A 15,267-nucleotide genomic window follows, 5' to 3' on the forward strand; every position below is an offset into this window, starting at 1 on the left:
TGGCTTTGGCCAGTGTTGGGGGCAACCTTAGTTTGGTGAGCCATACCCGTGCTGCCAGCACGCCTGGAGTCCAAGCCAGGTGGGATGGCTTTGAAAATTGCTTCCCTTTCATTTTTAAGAAATGATTCTCTTGAAACTGGGGATTAGGATGCCTCTGGCAGTTTGAGGAAGATAAGTAGGACTGCAAATAACAGGGGTGTGTAACTCATTTTCTGTATCTTAATTCCATTATAACACACCCATAGTTCCAGTCAGATGGGACCAAGACCTTTTAAATGAATTATTTGTCTGCTCTGCCTTACATTTTTGGGGATTATTTTTATGCCCAAGAAAGAACAGACAAGACGTGAGTATTTGAGTGGGGGTAGAACAGAAGCTGGGTGTGGGATACAAAGCAAGGCTGGCTGTTGGATGGATATAAAATCCACCATGTAAATCTAGTTGTCATTTTGTCATATTTGGGCAGTGCAGGTCATGAAAGACAAGACCCATTTCGCTGATCTGAATGTTTCTTTCTCATGGACGAGTTGGCTTTCCAGCTGGGATCTTCTGTCATGTGTTGGCATCCTGTGTAAAGCAGTGCTTACCTTTTTTGGGATAACATTGAAAATAAATCTCACAGATGCTTATAAAAGTCCATTTCTCAGAAGTTTCAGTTGAAGGAAATGCTGGAATAGGTAGGTTGTGTGTTTGTTGCTCAACCAGCTGGGTGACTGAACTTGGTGTAGAGTATGTAGATCTGCAGTTACATACTCTCATGTAGATCTGCATGTAAGTCTGCATGCCCCTAGACTTGCTGTACTTTGGTTGTAGGTGGCCTTCTAGTAGTAGTGTCCTACAGCCTTGAATGTTTTGCTAAAAATACAAATCAAGAGATTCTTTCCAGATTCTTCCATAAGTGATGCTGAGCAGAAAAAGCTCTAATTAGATAATCTCACGGATTTTATTCTTTGGACTAAAAATGCCACCACTTTAGCTTGAGCTCCTTCAGTCAGGACACGAATCATTAATATAATGGTTTAAACACAGTTGCGTAGGTGTTAGTCATGGTTATCGATGCGAGCATGGCCCCTGACTTCTCTTCGATGTCTGGAAAAATCAGTTTGATCCAGCAGCTGTTTCATCTGGTAGCATGATAAAATACTATATTGTAGCCTTTAATTCACACTAGGATTTTGCTGCCTGTCAAGATTAGCTTGACATTTTCTATAAACATATATCTTATCGTACCTACCTCTAATGCAGTTCCTGTAAACTGTAAAATACTAAATGAAGTTTTGGTTGAGGCTTAATGCATAGTGTATATGATCAGAAAAACAGTGGCTAATGGTATGAAATACTTTGAGGCAAGAATGGAAAAAATCTCTTAAATGCTTACAAATGGCTTTGGAAAAAATAAGTACTTACGCCCATCTAATCCATAGTAACTTGCATGGAGGTAACCATGGAAATTTTATATATAAAGCTCATCTCCAAAAAGCTTATTTTAACACCATCTCCTGCTGCAGTCCAGTGCTCAACAACACTCTGCTGGCATGTTGGGGAGGTTTTGGTGCTATGCCTTCCAATTTGGTGTGTTTGGCAAAAAAAAACCACCAAGAAGAAACCTCCAGAACGCTACTGTAGCCCACAGCTGGGGTTATGCGATAATCCAGTGATTTTGGCTGCTGCTATATGAGAATCTTGCCACTGAAATGGAATAGATTCCATTCTTTGTGCCTGTTTGCATTTTGGGAATGTGACCAGAATGCATGCTGCTAAGCTCATTGCCTGTGTCACCTTGGGAGAATCATAGAATCACAGAATGGTTTGGGTTGGAAGGGACCTTAAAGCTCATCCAGTTCCAACCCCTGCCACAGGCAGGGACACCTTCCACTAGACCAGGTTGCTCCATGCCCTGTCCAACCTGGCCTTGAACACTGCCTGGGATGGGGCAGCCACAGCTTCTTCTGGCAACCCTTTCTGAGGGGAGGTGCCTGCAGAAGCAGTGAAAGACCCCAGAAGACCTATAATGACGTACATGATTTTAAGGCTCAACTACTAAAAGTCAAGAATGCTGAGATGAGCAGGGTGATGTGCTAAGTCCAGTTTGACCTAAACTATTATTTTGACTTAAGCCACTGGTGTTTGTATTATTTCTATGATTGATTTTTGCTAAAGAAAATTCTATTTTCTCTGGCTGCAGAAGCAGAAGCTAACCTTTTGATTAACCACCTGTTTGGATTCATGTAATTTCCTTTTCCAGACCTGTGACACTTTTTCAAAGTTGCTTGTGCAGGAGACATTGATGCTTTACAGGGTGCAGTAAGCAAACCCCATAGCACTAAACAAAAGGTGTCTGCATCAATAATTCCCATTTTACACCTGCAGGAACCAAAGAAGAAGGAAGCTTGCCTTGATTTTCCAAAGTTTCCTTCTCCCTTCTGCTTTATGATGTCTTGTTGAGTTGTTTGCTACTGCAATTAGCGATAACCACTTCATTGCTCAGGTGAGAACAAGGGTTCATTTCTTTCCACCCTCTTGTATAGCTCAGGGTGGCATTGAAATTGAGAGATCATCCTAATGGGTTAGAAGATAGTTATAGTTTTGGTTAATACATGTAATGGACAGTGGTTTGTTTTTTGTTGTTTTTTTTTTTTTCTGGATTTGCAATGTTCTCTCCCTTCTGACTGTGTTTCTATACAGCAAATCGCAGCTGGAGTGCTCTTGTGTGGAGTATAAACATTGCTGGAGCAATCTATTTATAAGGGATGCTTCAGTTGAGATCCATATTTTCCTATGTGTTCCCTTTCTAGTTACCTGAATGAAGTATAATTGGAGATGATCAGAATTTCTGGGCTCAACAGAGGAATTAGTGTGCTAAGTTCAGGACCTGTGGACTTCCGGAGACCTCAGGATGGTGCTTTTTCACCCTGGTATCTTCTGCCCAAATACACCTTGGTTGTTACTATGGTGATTGCCTCTGCTTTTAGACATGGGTCTGCAAATTAAAAAGGCCCTGGCAGCCAAGGCCTGGTGGCCCTCTGGTGTGGGTATGGCATCTGCCAGGAAGGTCCAGCACCATGGGGTGGGCTAGAGGAGCATCCCTCTGGGGTGTGGAGAGCTCAGCTTCACTCGTGTTTTGGGCGCGTTGTTCATGCCCACCTGAAGTGTCTACAGCCCCTGGTTTCCTTAAGGTGGCTTTACCCATAAAAAGTGCTGTTCTTCGATATATCAAAGTGATTTGGAGGCTGCATGTCGTACAGGTTCTGAATGGATATTGGAGGTGACACTTCTGAATCCTTCGCTTTGCTGCTAGCTTGTTTGTCAGAAAAGGGTAGATCAAATTCTTCCCTTAAATGGAGGCACCAAGGACTTATTTCAGGAGATTTGATCTTTGCTGAAGTTTCTACAGTGGAGTGCATCTTTGCACCACCTCCAGTGTAGCTGTTTCTCATTTCCAGCCCCTTTTGGTTAATGGTTCAAAGAAATATTGTCTCAGAAATTGCCAAATGCGCTGTGGTTACCAAGTTGCTATTGGAAAAGGAGAAGGAAATTCCCCACTATTGCAAACCAATAAACAGATTGGAGTTGGGAGTATGAATGTGAAAACAATATATTTCAGCTGGATAATGAAGAGAGATGTTGAATCTCAGCAGTAGTTTAGATAACTGTCCTTTGATTTGTTTACCATCTGCTTTTAATTCCGAAAAGGAAAGGCAGTGGTTTGGGATTGGTTTGAGGAGCTTCACAGAAAATGGCTTGTTCACGTTGCCACTAGCCACAGGTGGAAATTCTCAGCCAAATCCACTGTTGTTGGAGCTGGTTTCCCTGGAAGGATCAGAGCAGTGGTGAGCTCGGTCTCTGGACTGATGGATGCGAGAAACTTGAATGTTAAGGGCTTGGTTTGCCTGCAGGATCTGAGGTTCTGCAAGAGGCGTATTTTGCAGGAAGCACATTTCGATGGATTGACTTCAAGCAGTTTATAAACAATTCCCCACCACCCCTACTCCCCTCTTTTATCACATCATATCCAACTTGCATGCCTATAGTCAACTTCTGAAAAGCCTCTTTCTTTCCCTGCCTTTTTTGATGGCAAACCGCACACAAAACAAGCAAGATGATGTATTTTCAGGGTTGCTCTGGACTGCCAGTAGAACACGATGGATGTGAGAGCAGAGGAGTGGGAGGATGTATATTAGCACTGACACTTTGATAGTCTGAGTGTGCAGCTGGAATCCCTTTTCTCTAAAATTACTGGAAAACAGGCTTAAAGGAGAGTAGCTGTGTGGTAGGAGATTTCACAAGCTAATTGAGACTGCAGCAGAGAAAGGGAAAAGCTTTGGTTAACCCTTGACTCTTCTGTTTGAGTAGTTATTGTTTCTTTTATACAGTCGTCTGTCCACTGTCTGGAGCTGCTTTTTTCACCCAGTGCCCAGTCAAGGCCAGTTTATAGCACAGAACAGGCATTATATGTGAAATTATGATGACAAAGTCTGGTCTGGCAGCAAGTGCTAGTAGCTGTGAAGAGGTTGTCTTTGCTGTCTCGGTCCTGCAAGCATGGCCATCTCATCATGGTTGTTGCAGGGGTGGGACATCCACCCTCGGCATCCCCTTGCTTACCTTCTGCAGCACTGTTGGTGAAATGTTTAAGCTGAAATAGTACATGAAAGAATGGGGAGAGAATTTTCAATTTCCATTGGGAATCAGTTCAGGCAAAGCATTCAGATAGCTAAAGTTTTAAATACCGATACGTAGGGCATCTTAAGAGTGTTGGGTTTTTTTGTGTTTTTTTTTGTTTGTTTGTTTGGTTGGTTTTGGTGGTGGTTTTTTTTTTAAAGCATAAAGACATGAGAAAGAGCTTTAAAGCTTTTCAGTTCACTATAGCTCTTCTGTATAAACACAGGCCCTCTACTTCCAGTAATCCTTTATTTCTAAGGCATTATAATGGCTAAGTATTCAGGCTGATAAGCATGTCATCTTAAAAGCTTTGGCTATATATTTCCTTTAATGGTCCTCATCCATGGTGATACAGGTACTTTGCTGGGTGCAGTGGCAGCTTGCATGTTGGACGCTCTTATATATGGAATTTCTTTTGCCTGACACCCACCTTTCCTGTCTTTGGAACAAGAAAGAAGCATAAGCCATTTCCCATCCTTGGGCCTGACTGATGAAGCCTTCTAGAAACATTCATACTTCTTTAAGTAATTTGTTGGGGGGTTTGGGTTTTGTTTTAGTTTTGTTTTGTTTGGTTGCTTGCTTTTTTCTTCCCCCAAAGTCTCACTATTTTTTTTTGAGTACAATACAGAAATAATTAAAAAAAGATAAAAATGCATTTAAACTCTTTGAACAGTTCTGTATTTTAGTGTGCAGTAACATAGCAGTGTTGAAGGATTTACTTTAGAGGATTGTTTTTTTTCACTCATTAGAGTCCTCAAAATTACCATTTTGCTACTGAATTTTCTTTCTGTAGCTATAGCTACATATTAGTATATTATGCATATATGGATTTACCCTGTTCCATAATATATGGAGTTATAACTTCAGCATAATTGTTTTCTTAGTATTAATATGCTTTGTGTTATTTAATTGTCAGCCAGGGATTATAATAAGCACAGTACTTCTGTGTTGGTATCCAGTCTGTTTATCTGAGCTATCTGCATTGTATAAAAGTCTCATATAATGATGTGAGTAATGAGGGCAGTGAGGGAACAGTTTTCACCTCTTGAAGTGGTGGTTGTTTCAGAAGGTTGTCTTCATCTCTTTCTTCCCCTTCATTGGCCCAATTGATTTAATCATTAAGGCAATAAGCGTTAAAGAACATCCTAAAATTATTAGCTTTCCTTTTTAAAAAAACCTATTGAGTCAGCTTCTCAGAAACTTCTAAATTGCTTCTAGATATAATGAACTTCGATTCAATAAAGGTGATGAGATACAGATCTGAAATCATAGGGCCTGAGGACAGTGGCATTTTTATTAGAGCTGTGTACGTGTGATGATGCAGAGTACTTTGCATCTTCATCTTACGCTTGCTGCCAAGCCTAGAATCATATAATCACAGAATGGTTTGGTTTGGAAGGGACCTTAAAGTTCATCTAGTTCCAACCCTCCTGCCATGGGCAAGGTCGTCTTCCACTAGACCAGGTTGCTCAAAGCTCCATGCAGCCTGGCTTTCAACACTGCCAGGGATGGGGCAGCCACAGGTTCTCCAAGCAACCTGTGCCAGGGCTTCAGCACCCTCACAGCCAAGAACTTCTTCCTAAGATCTCATCTCAATCTCCCCTCTGTCAGGTTAAAGCCATTCCCCCTTGTCCTGTCCCTACAGGCCCTTGTCAAAAGCAGCTTTCTTGTTGGCTTCTTTAGGCACTGGAAACTGCTCTAAGGTCTCTGCAGAGCCTTCTCTTCTCCAGGCTGAACAAGCCCAGCTCTCTCAGCCTGTCTCCATAGCAGAGGTGCTCCAGCCCTCTTGACTCAGCATGACTCAGGCCCTTGTGAAATTATATGTGAGGTCTAATGTAGCTGAAATTCCAAGTTCATTGAAATCAAGAGAATTAGATTTCACAATGTCTAATGCCTGCCCCATCATTGTTACGATGCCAGGACATTAGAGCATCTTTAGTGTTAAAAATGTAAGACAAGGATAATTAAGTGCTGGAAGTCCAGACAGGATTTAATGTCAAAGTTGGACTCTGGTACACCTTCTCTGTGTTAATATTCTAATGAGAAGTTTTGAACTCTGTAATTTTATATGCAATATCCTTTATATATTTTATTTATTAAACTTTCTCTTATAGTCTTTTTAAATTACATTTTGTTGTGGAGTAAAACAAGACTATAACATCTGTCCCAAACTGCTGGTGCTTGTTGTTTAGCCCATTTTAATGATGGACAGTAAGAAAGTAAACAGTTTAAAGTACCGTACCACGTACTTGTAATCCAGTGTGCAGCTGTTCAAGTGATCGTGAAGGGTTTGAGGCCACCAGTGTCTGTGCATTGCTTGCTGCATGAGCATTTTTGTGCATCACTTATGGTTTACTTGGACAGCAGATTGTTTCATGATGGTACCTATATAAACCCATTTGTCATTGTTTAATCATTGTCACTGGCATTGAGTAGAGAGGCAAAAAAAAAGTAGGAAAGAATTAAAAGTCAGTCTCGTGTTCCTAAAATCAAGATTGTTCTTTGCAGGAGGTCTCAGATTAGGGGTTTATTTTTAAAGTGTTGTAGGAGCTGGGTTTGTTGGAACAGGGAACCTGTGACAGCTTAAATTCCACCTTCAAAGATGCATCTTCTTTCCAGCCTGAAGAATTAGCATTTGCACAGCTCTTCAAACCAGTTACTCTCTTCTGTACCAGATCATCTCTCTTAGATTACTCAGAGATAACTTCAAATATAGTCCTTTGGAAACATCATGCAATTTCAGCCTTTCCAAGGAGCTGACATCGAGCAAGCAAGCGGTTATCACCCTTTGGCATCAGCCTGACAAAATAGTTTGCAAATGATGGTAGACACTTCTTAAGATAACTGTGAGGTGCTGGAAGAAAAGAAACCTGAGCACTGCAGGAGTACTGAGCTGTGTAAATAATTATTTATATGCTGTTTGGCTTGAAACCAAATTTACCCTGATGAGAGAAACCGAATATTCTGAGAATGTGGATTCTGTTCCAGAAATTAGTGTGTTTGTGCAGTTCACGTTCAGCCAGTGAGGGAGGAAAAATGTTGGATCTAATCTATATCAGGAAGTTATTAAAAACTAATATAATGTTTGCAGTTAAGGTTGTTAATGACTTGAGAGTTTCTGGACATAAATCTAATGATTCCTTTGGCTAGGAACAAGCTATGGAGTAATTTGGCAAAATGTAGTTAGTGGGTACCTGGGGAGCTGGGTTGTGTGGGGATAGAAAAATGTTCCAGGTTTTGATTCGGGATTTTTTTTTTTTTCTCCCCTTAAAGTACACTTCTGCTTTCGGGATGCAAACCAGGAGTCCTGCTTGCATGTGCTGTGGTGGGATGGCTAAAGCTCTCTTGGAAAGTGTCATCTGCTAAAGAGCTTTCAGGTTTATTCTCTTTGCGGGAGCCTGCATCAGTTCAGTGTTCCCCAGAGCTGATGATGGCCGAGTCATGGCAAGGGAGAGGTTTTGGCTTGTGTGATTTCCACTGCCTGAAGCTCCTTAAGTGGTCCAGCTGAGAACTTCTGCCAGCAAAGTGCTATTGTGATGGCATAAATATCAAAATTGGGACCTCTGGGCTTTGTGTTGTGATGATACAGGTGAACGAAGAACAGGCAGTGATGTTGTAGGAGACGTGCAACAGGTTGAGCATTCATGGACATATGAGATTGTTTTGGAGACCTGCTGAAAGAAGTTCTCTTATAAGTGGTGTTACATACATAAATACAGCTTTTCCTTTCTGTTGAGCTCTTCTCTTCCTGTGTGTCACCTGGAGATAGCTGGGTTTTAGGGACTCAACAGCCCTCCATCTCAGCTTCTCCTCATTGCTTATCTCTCAACTGGAAAAAACCTGAATTATGTGGCAGTGAAACTCAGCCTGGTCTCTTCAGTCCTTCAGATATTCCCAAGGATGACTGCTGAACAGCCTGTCAAGACCAGAAGACTTGAGTGGTAGTCCCTAAAATGCTTTTGTGGCTGCTTTGCTCCAACCTTGGAGTTATTTCTGCACCTTTCCTTGCCTTGGAAGCACTGCCTACGAGCCTCTATTAGCACCCAGAGCTGCCCTTGCCTCAAGTTAGTTAAGTCTGGTAGGGCTCCTGACCTGGGCTCCATAACGAGCCTTTCCAGTCTGATGGGACTATCTTGGGCTGTGGGAGCTGGCAGGTTAATTCCCTGGCCTTGGTCAGTAGTGGTAGGAGCAATTTGCAGATGTGACTTTAGTATTAGCGTTGTCTGTTGCTATCGATCTGGTAACTGAACAAACCAAATCAATTTCTCCTTCAGATGTTTTTTTAAAACATATTTGACACTTTCTGCTTTTCAGTTAAAGCCCTGCAGCTTCATCTAGGATGAGTGAGATCCCTGCAAAACCTGGCACATGTTCAAAACCTTAGAAGTACAGAAAGCTGTTTATTAAACTTCCTCATGGGTAGATAAGACAACTTGCTTTACTGGAACAAAGTTAATACTTCTTTTTTTTTTTTTTTTTTTTTTCTGTTGAGGTCTTAGCTGTGTAAAGTTATTCTTTCCAAATACAGTGATTGTTTTTCTGACCTTTTAATTTGCATCAGTTAACTGGCAAACGGATTTAGCCCTCTTGCAAAACGGCTTTTCTCTTTTTTTATCTCCAGCAACTCTTATTTGGTATTGGGTATAAATCAGGCAGTAGTACATGAAAAAGTAGTTAAGGAGAAGAACAGGCTTTCCAGATGGCCAAAATTGTGTGTAAGTTATTAAACAAAATCAAATTTAAAGGAGTGAGAATTAGTATTGCCTTGAAAGAGTTGTCTGAATCATAGACTCACAGAATGATCTGGGTTGAAAGCGACATTAAATATCATCCAGTTCCAACTTGCCTGCCACAGGCAGGGACACCTTCCACTAGATCAGGTTGTTTCAAGCCCTGTCCAACCTGGCCTTGAACACTTCCAGGGATAGGGCAGCCACAGCTTCTCTGGGCAGCCTGTTCCAATGGAACAAAGTGTTGTGGTGGAAAGACAAGAGAGGAACCTGTGGTTGCAGCATGGAATGAAGTTGGACAAACTCAGAGCCATGTTGTCTTCATGTTGTAGGTCTGGAGCCCACTCAGATGACGAGAGCAGGGCTGCTTTCTGGTCCTGCCTTCAGGGTGGACGCTTGTTCATGTGTTTTGTTATTCAGCAGTCACTGATAAAGTATTTAGAGCCTTAAGTAAAATAGAACAAGGGACGTATTGAAAGATGGTTGTTTCACATGCTAAACGATGACCACTTCAAAGGTGCTGTGGTGTTAGTTTATCGCAGGCTGTGTGAGAACTCACTTGCAAAGCCCTATAGATCCATGGCTGAAGATGCAGTAGAAAGCGCATGACCTCAACGGACTGCAAAATCTTGTAGGCTAAAGATGAAAGGTTTTGGATGAGATTTAGCTTGGATGAAGGAGGACAGGAATTTGTTTCTTCTGGTTTCTGGAATGTCTGAAGTGGTTTAGTGGGTATATTTTACTGAAAAATGTACTAGCAGTTGACCTTGAGAAGAAATTCTTCACTATAACAGCAGTGAGACACTGGCACAGGTTGTCCCAGAGAAGCTGTGGCTGCCCCATCCCTGGCAGTGTTCAAGGCCAGGTTGGACGGGGCTTGCAACAACCTGGTCTAGTGGAAGGTGTCCCTGCCCATGGCAGGGGGTTGGAACTGAATGGTATTTAAGGTCCCTTCCAACCCAAACTGTTCCATGATTCTGTGAAACATGATGCTAGATTTTAGCTTCTTTATACTCTCCAGTCATTTTTCAACTGATTAGTAGACTTTCAAAGCAGGCGTTCAGATGGAAAGGCTGATGGATTCAGCAAGGCTGTCCTGTGTGTGTTTGAATAAATCTTTATAAGATAAGGAGAACTTTTGATGCACTGAATCTGCTCTACTTCATGCAGGATGGTTTAGATGGAAGGGGTGTCAGGAGGTCATCTGGTATGAATTTTGCTCAGAGCAGCTTCAGAGGATACGCTTACCAAGACTGTGGATAACTCATTCTTGCCCTTAGCTTCAACTGTTTAAAACCAGGATCCAATCCATTGACTTGGATGGGATATTTCTTCTTTGTGCTTTGCCGAGTTGCATAGAACAACCCAGCTGTGATGGGTTTGGAGGGAAAAACATGGATACACCTAAACCAAATCACTTCAAAACATTCAGTGAAAGCTGTCAATAGTTTAAGCAAAAACTGGTGAATAAATGATTTGGGAAAAAAAAAAGAGGAAAGGTCACCAGTCAGTGCAAGTTTTATTGAAAGGGCTTGTTTTTTTTTTATGTTGCATGTTTATAAGTGCATTTTCTTACTAATTAAAGGGCTTTCTTATGAAAGGAAAAAGTATCGTCGGCTGTTGGTGTATAATCTATGGATACTTAATTCTTTTACCTGTCTTCCATATCTCTTTACATCTTAAACTGAAAGCTTGTGCACTTGTAAAGCATCTTTTATTATTGCCTCAAGGTATTATGTTTTGGAAAGAAAGGCCAAGATCCACCTCCTTTAGCTTTTTACTGTGATCTATGGATTGCTGGTAGTGGTCAGCAGACCAGGTGCATAGTAATGACCTGGGAAAGCTTAGCAAAATCTTCATATGGTTGAAAACAAGAAAGCATGTGAGGCATGGAAGAACATGTTTGAATGGAATGGTTCTGTCAGGGAATTATGTCTGGAATCATAGAATGGTTTGGGTTGGAAAGAACCTTAAAGCTCATCTGGTTCCAACTCTTTCCTAGGCTGAACAAGCCCAGCTTTCTCAGCCTGGCTCCATAGCAGAGGTGATGCAGCCTTTGGAGCATCTTTGTGGCCTCCTCTGGACTCACTCCAATACCTCCACATCCTTCTCATGTTGGGACCCCAGAACTGGATGCGGGACTGCAGTGGGGGCTCTCACAAGAGGGGAGTAGAGGGGGGAGAATCCCCTCCCTCGACCTGCTGGTCACGCTGCTGGTGATGCAGCCCAGGACACGGTTGGTTTCTGGGCTTAAGCGCACACTGCTGGGTCATGGTGAGCTTCTTGTCAACCAACACCCCCAAGTCCTTCTCAGGGCTGCTCTCAATCCAGTCTTTACCCAGCCTGTATTTGTGCTTGAGATGATGATGGTCGTGATGATGATGATTGTTACTAAGATCTTTGGTGCTGTCTAAATGAGGTACATATTTCTCTCTGCCTTTCAAACCTGCTTTCTTCTGCTGATCTGTGATGATCATAGGTCATCGACCTGTGTGTCAATGTTTGTGGTGATCTGTGCTCAGATCATCCGATGACCCTTGGATGGCATCACCCCACTACTTCTCGTGTGACTGTGCTGCAGTCCGGGGTGACTCTGGGGCTGCCTGTGGTTCAGAAGCCACAGCTTTATCGTGTGTGGAAGAGGAGAGGTTGTTATTAGTACCTCATATGGTCACCTGCACTGTTCTAGGACCTCCTCGAGTTGTATTTGAAATAGTGTTGAGCTTCCAACACTCAGGATTTTTTTTTCATGCACGTGGACCCTGTAGTGCTGATGCCAAAGGAAGCTGCACGGGGAAGCCATGTGTAGTTGGTGGTCCATCACCACTGAGGTCTTTTCCACAGTACAGTATCCTCTACACTATGAGACTATAAACATAGTGGTGATGGATCTGTGCCCTGTGGAGCCTCCAGAAGGATGTGAGAACTGGGCAGACACTCTCCCAACTTTCCACCCTCTGATCTTTCAACATCTCCAGGACTTTCCCAGCCAGAGATGATGTGCATTTTATTAGTAACCATTGTGGGTATCTGCTCTGTGACATGGCAAGTATTCCCTTGAGTTCGCGCAGATGTTTAGCGTGCACAACATCCTGCAGCAAGGGCTAAACCGCTTAAAGGGGTCATATGTGAAGAAACTGCTGTCTCTGGTTTGGTTTTGGACTCACCACCTGCTACTTTCATTTCTTGCCCCCTTGTTCTTGCACTGAGCAGGCTGCCGCTGGCTTCAGAGGCTGCTGGTGTGTCACATCTCATCTGGACTGGGGAGGGTTCCTCTTCCCAAATGCAAGTTTGTGTTTGGTGGTAAAAACATGCAAGGTCTTTGCTTGTAGTCATGTTGGTAAGGGGTCTGTACCTCGTGTGCTTCACTAACTGCAGCTTTAGGAGTCAGCCTGATTCTGAATTGTGGTGGCTTTTGCTGATGGGTTGCAGGGGGATGAGTAATGTAGGCACGAGAGCTGTTCCTTCTGGGATTTCTGTATGAGCACGTGATTAATGATGGTCTAGTTATGTTTTGTGACTTGTTGCTTGGCCAATTATTAATCTGTTTAATATATTCCAACTTATGTAATGTAATTCCAGTTACTTGAGAAATCATACTTTGCAAAGTTAAATGATTTACCGAGTTCTGAGTATGTTGCATCAGGGCTCTTACAGTTTGCAGCCAATCTCGTCGTCTTAATAAAAAACACGTACAATTGATTTAAGAGCTGTGTGTCGATAGTCATCGGTTATTTACTTCATAGAATTCCTAATTAGATTTTATACCAGCATTTTCCTTTTCTCCCTAGGATGTGAGCTCGACTGATAGCCTGTTGTTAGCTTGGTCATCCTGCTCATGCATTTAAAATATTGACACAGCAGCATGTCCTCCAATGCTCTCAAACCTCCCAAGTTAACCCTTGCAGGAAGCTATGATAAATGATCCAGAGTTTTTCCTGTCCAGCTCTTTTAAAGCCCCTGGGATGCAGTTGTAGATCTCCGGACTTTAAAAGGACCAGCTCTGTTAGCTGTTAGTTCACATCTGCCTGCATTGCTGTTTGGAATAGAAAATGTTTCCTGTGGCACGACTACACCATCTGGTTTCTTTCTTAATTAATGAACAGAAATATTTGTTGCATTCTTCTGCCGTTCCTATAATACTGCTGGTGGTTGCTCTGTTTCTGTGCAGTAACAGCTCTCGGCCATTGCTGGGATTTGCTGTTCCTAGATAATTTTTATAACCTGATGCGCTCAAACCTGTGAGTATTGTGGTTCGTCTCATTGTATGTTGCTTCTCTTGCTGTTTCACGTAATTTCGAGTGCATTTTAATATACCAACAGTTTACTTTGTCTTCTCTTTGCTGTATATACATTTTCTTCTGATTGCTGCTTTCACTTTCATGAGAGCCAGGTTGAGGAGAGAGATTTCATTTTTTTTTAAAGCAGGAGCATCTTTCCCTTTTAGTTCTGGGAGCTTAAACCCTCCCAGACACACCTTGCCCTGGGAATCTTCTTAAAGTTTCCAGTATTATTTATGTGGTTCTGGTTTTAATGTTCCTCAGCATTATTTGGTCTATTTACTGTAGGGGTAATGCAAGCAGCTGGTCCTGCTTTTTTATAGAGATTGTATGTATTGAATATATATACTTATGTATGTTACATGTATATAACATATATATTATTTAGAAATTAAAGGATTGTCTGCTACTGGTAAAATGCAACTTTCAGGCTGGAAGCTCGAGCAATACAGAAGTTTGTGCATCTTTTGTGTTCATTTATGTGCATGTGTGTATAATAAAGGGATGCTTAACGAGGCAGGCATCTTGTCTCCTGTCGGGATGTGCTCTAGTCATACCTTTTGGTTCAGATGTGGATCTGTAAACTTCCACAGTTGCTCTTTACCAGTGCCTTGGAGACAATGCTGCTGTCTGTGTTTCTCTCCTTCCTTTTGCCTGTGTGATTTTTCATGAGTAAATCGCAAAGACTGATTTGTAAGAGTCTTGTGTTGCTAATGACAGATACAATAGTTAGACAGTATACTAATGACCGTATCCATGTAAATAATTTCTTTTGTAATAGTAGGAGCAGCAATAGGGACAAGTAGGTTTTGAATTCATGGTGGTACTCCTCTCATCTAACTTCAGATGCTGGAATTTAGCAGTATAAATTTAACCCAATAATCCTAGTTACCTGTGAGGGAGAGAGAGTGCAATCTGGTCTAGTGGAAGGCGTGTTCCTGCCCATGGCAGGGGTGTGGAATTGGATTGTCTTTAAGGTCCTTTCCAACACAAACCCATTCTATGATTCTATGATACTGCAGTCTTGGTGTCTTTTTATGGCATATGTGTTTTGGGAGAGAGATAGTTATGCTTATCTCAGGTCCAGAGCTTACCTGTTTATCAAAGGTAATACAGAGAGTCTGTGGAAAAGGAGGAACTGGAGAAACCCCCTTGATAAGGTTCTAGCTTAACAACAGCAATTTACTATCCATGCCTTTGTGAGGCAGGGAAGGATCTCGTTATCTTTGAGTTTTATGAGTTCGGTGGTGGTCTGCAGCCTGTTGGCTGTAAACACTGACTGTAATTTTCTGGTGCTAGTTTTTATCTCCTGCGTTGCATAGATGCTGTTTCACTATGGCAGATTTGCTTCACGATCCATGCTGTGTTTTTCTGGAGGGTAATCTTTATTTCTTAGGAGTGGCATTGGCAAAGAGTGAGGGAAGAATTTACAAAAAAACAGTATTAAGCTTTCATTTACTTTATTTCCCCAGGTAGCTTAAAGCTTGAGGAACCTTGACGAGTTCTTTTCCAATGAAATAAAGAAGATACCTTGCAATTGATAGTATTGAGAAGGGCAGCAAGCTATGAATGCTGCTGCTGTGAATTAATAGTTGACT

The sequence above is a fragment of the Pezoporus flaviventris genome, unplaced genomic scaffold (assembly GCF_033815535.1).
Source record: "Pezoporus flaviventris isolate CSIRO_AGI_PZ_B2104156 unplaced genomic scaffold, CSIRO_AGI_Pfla_v1 ptg000031l, whole genome shotgun sequence".
NCBI classification, from domain to species: Eukaryota; Metazoa; Chordata; class Aves; order Psittaciformes; family Psittacidae; genus Pezoporus; species Pezoporus flaviventris.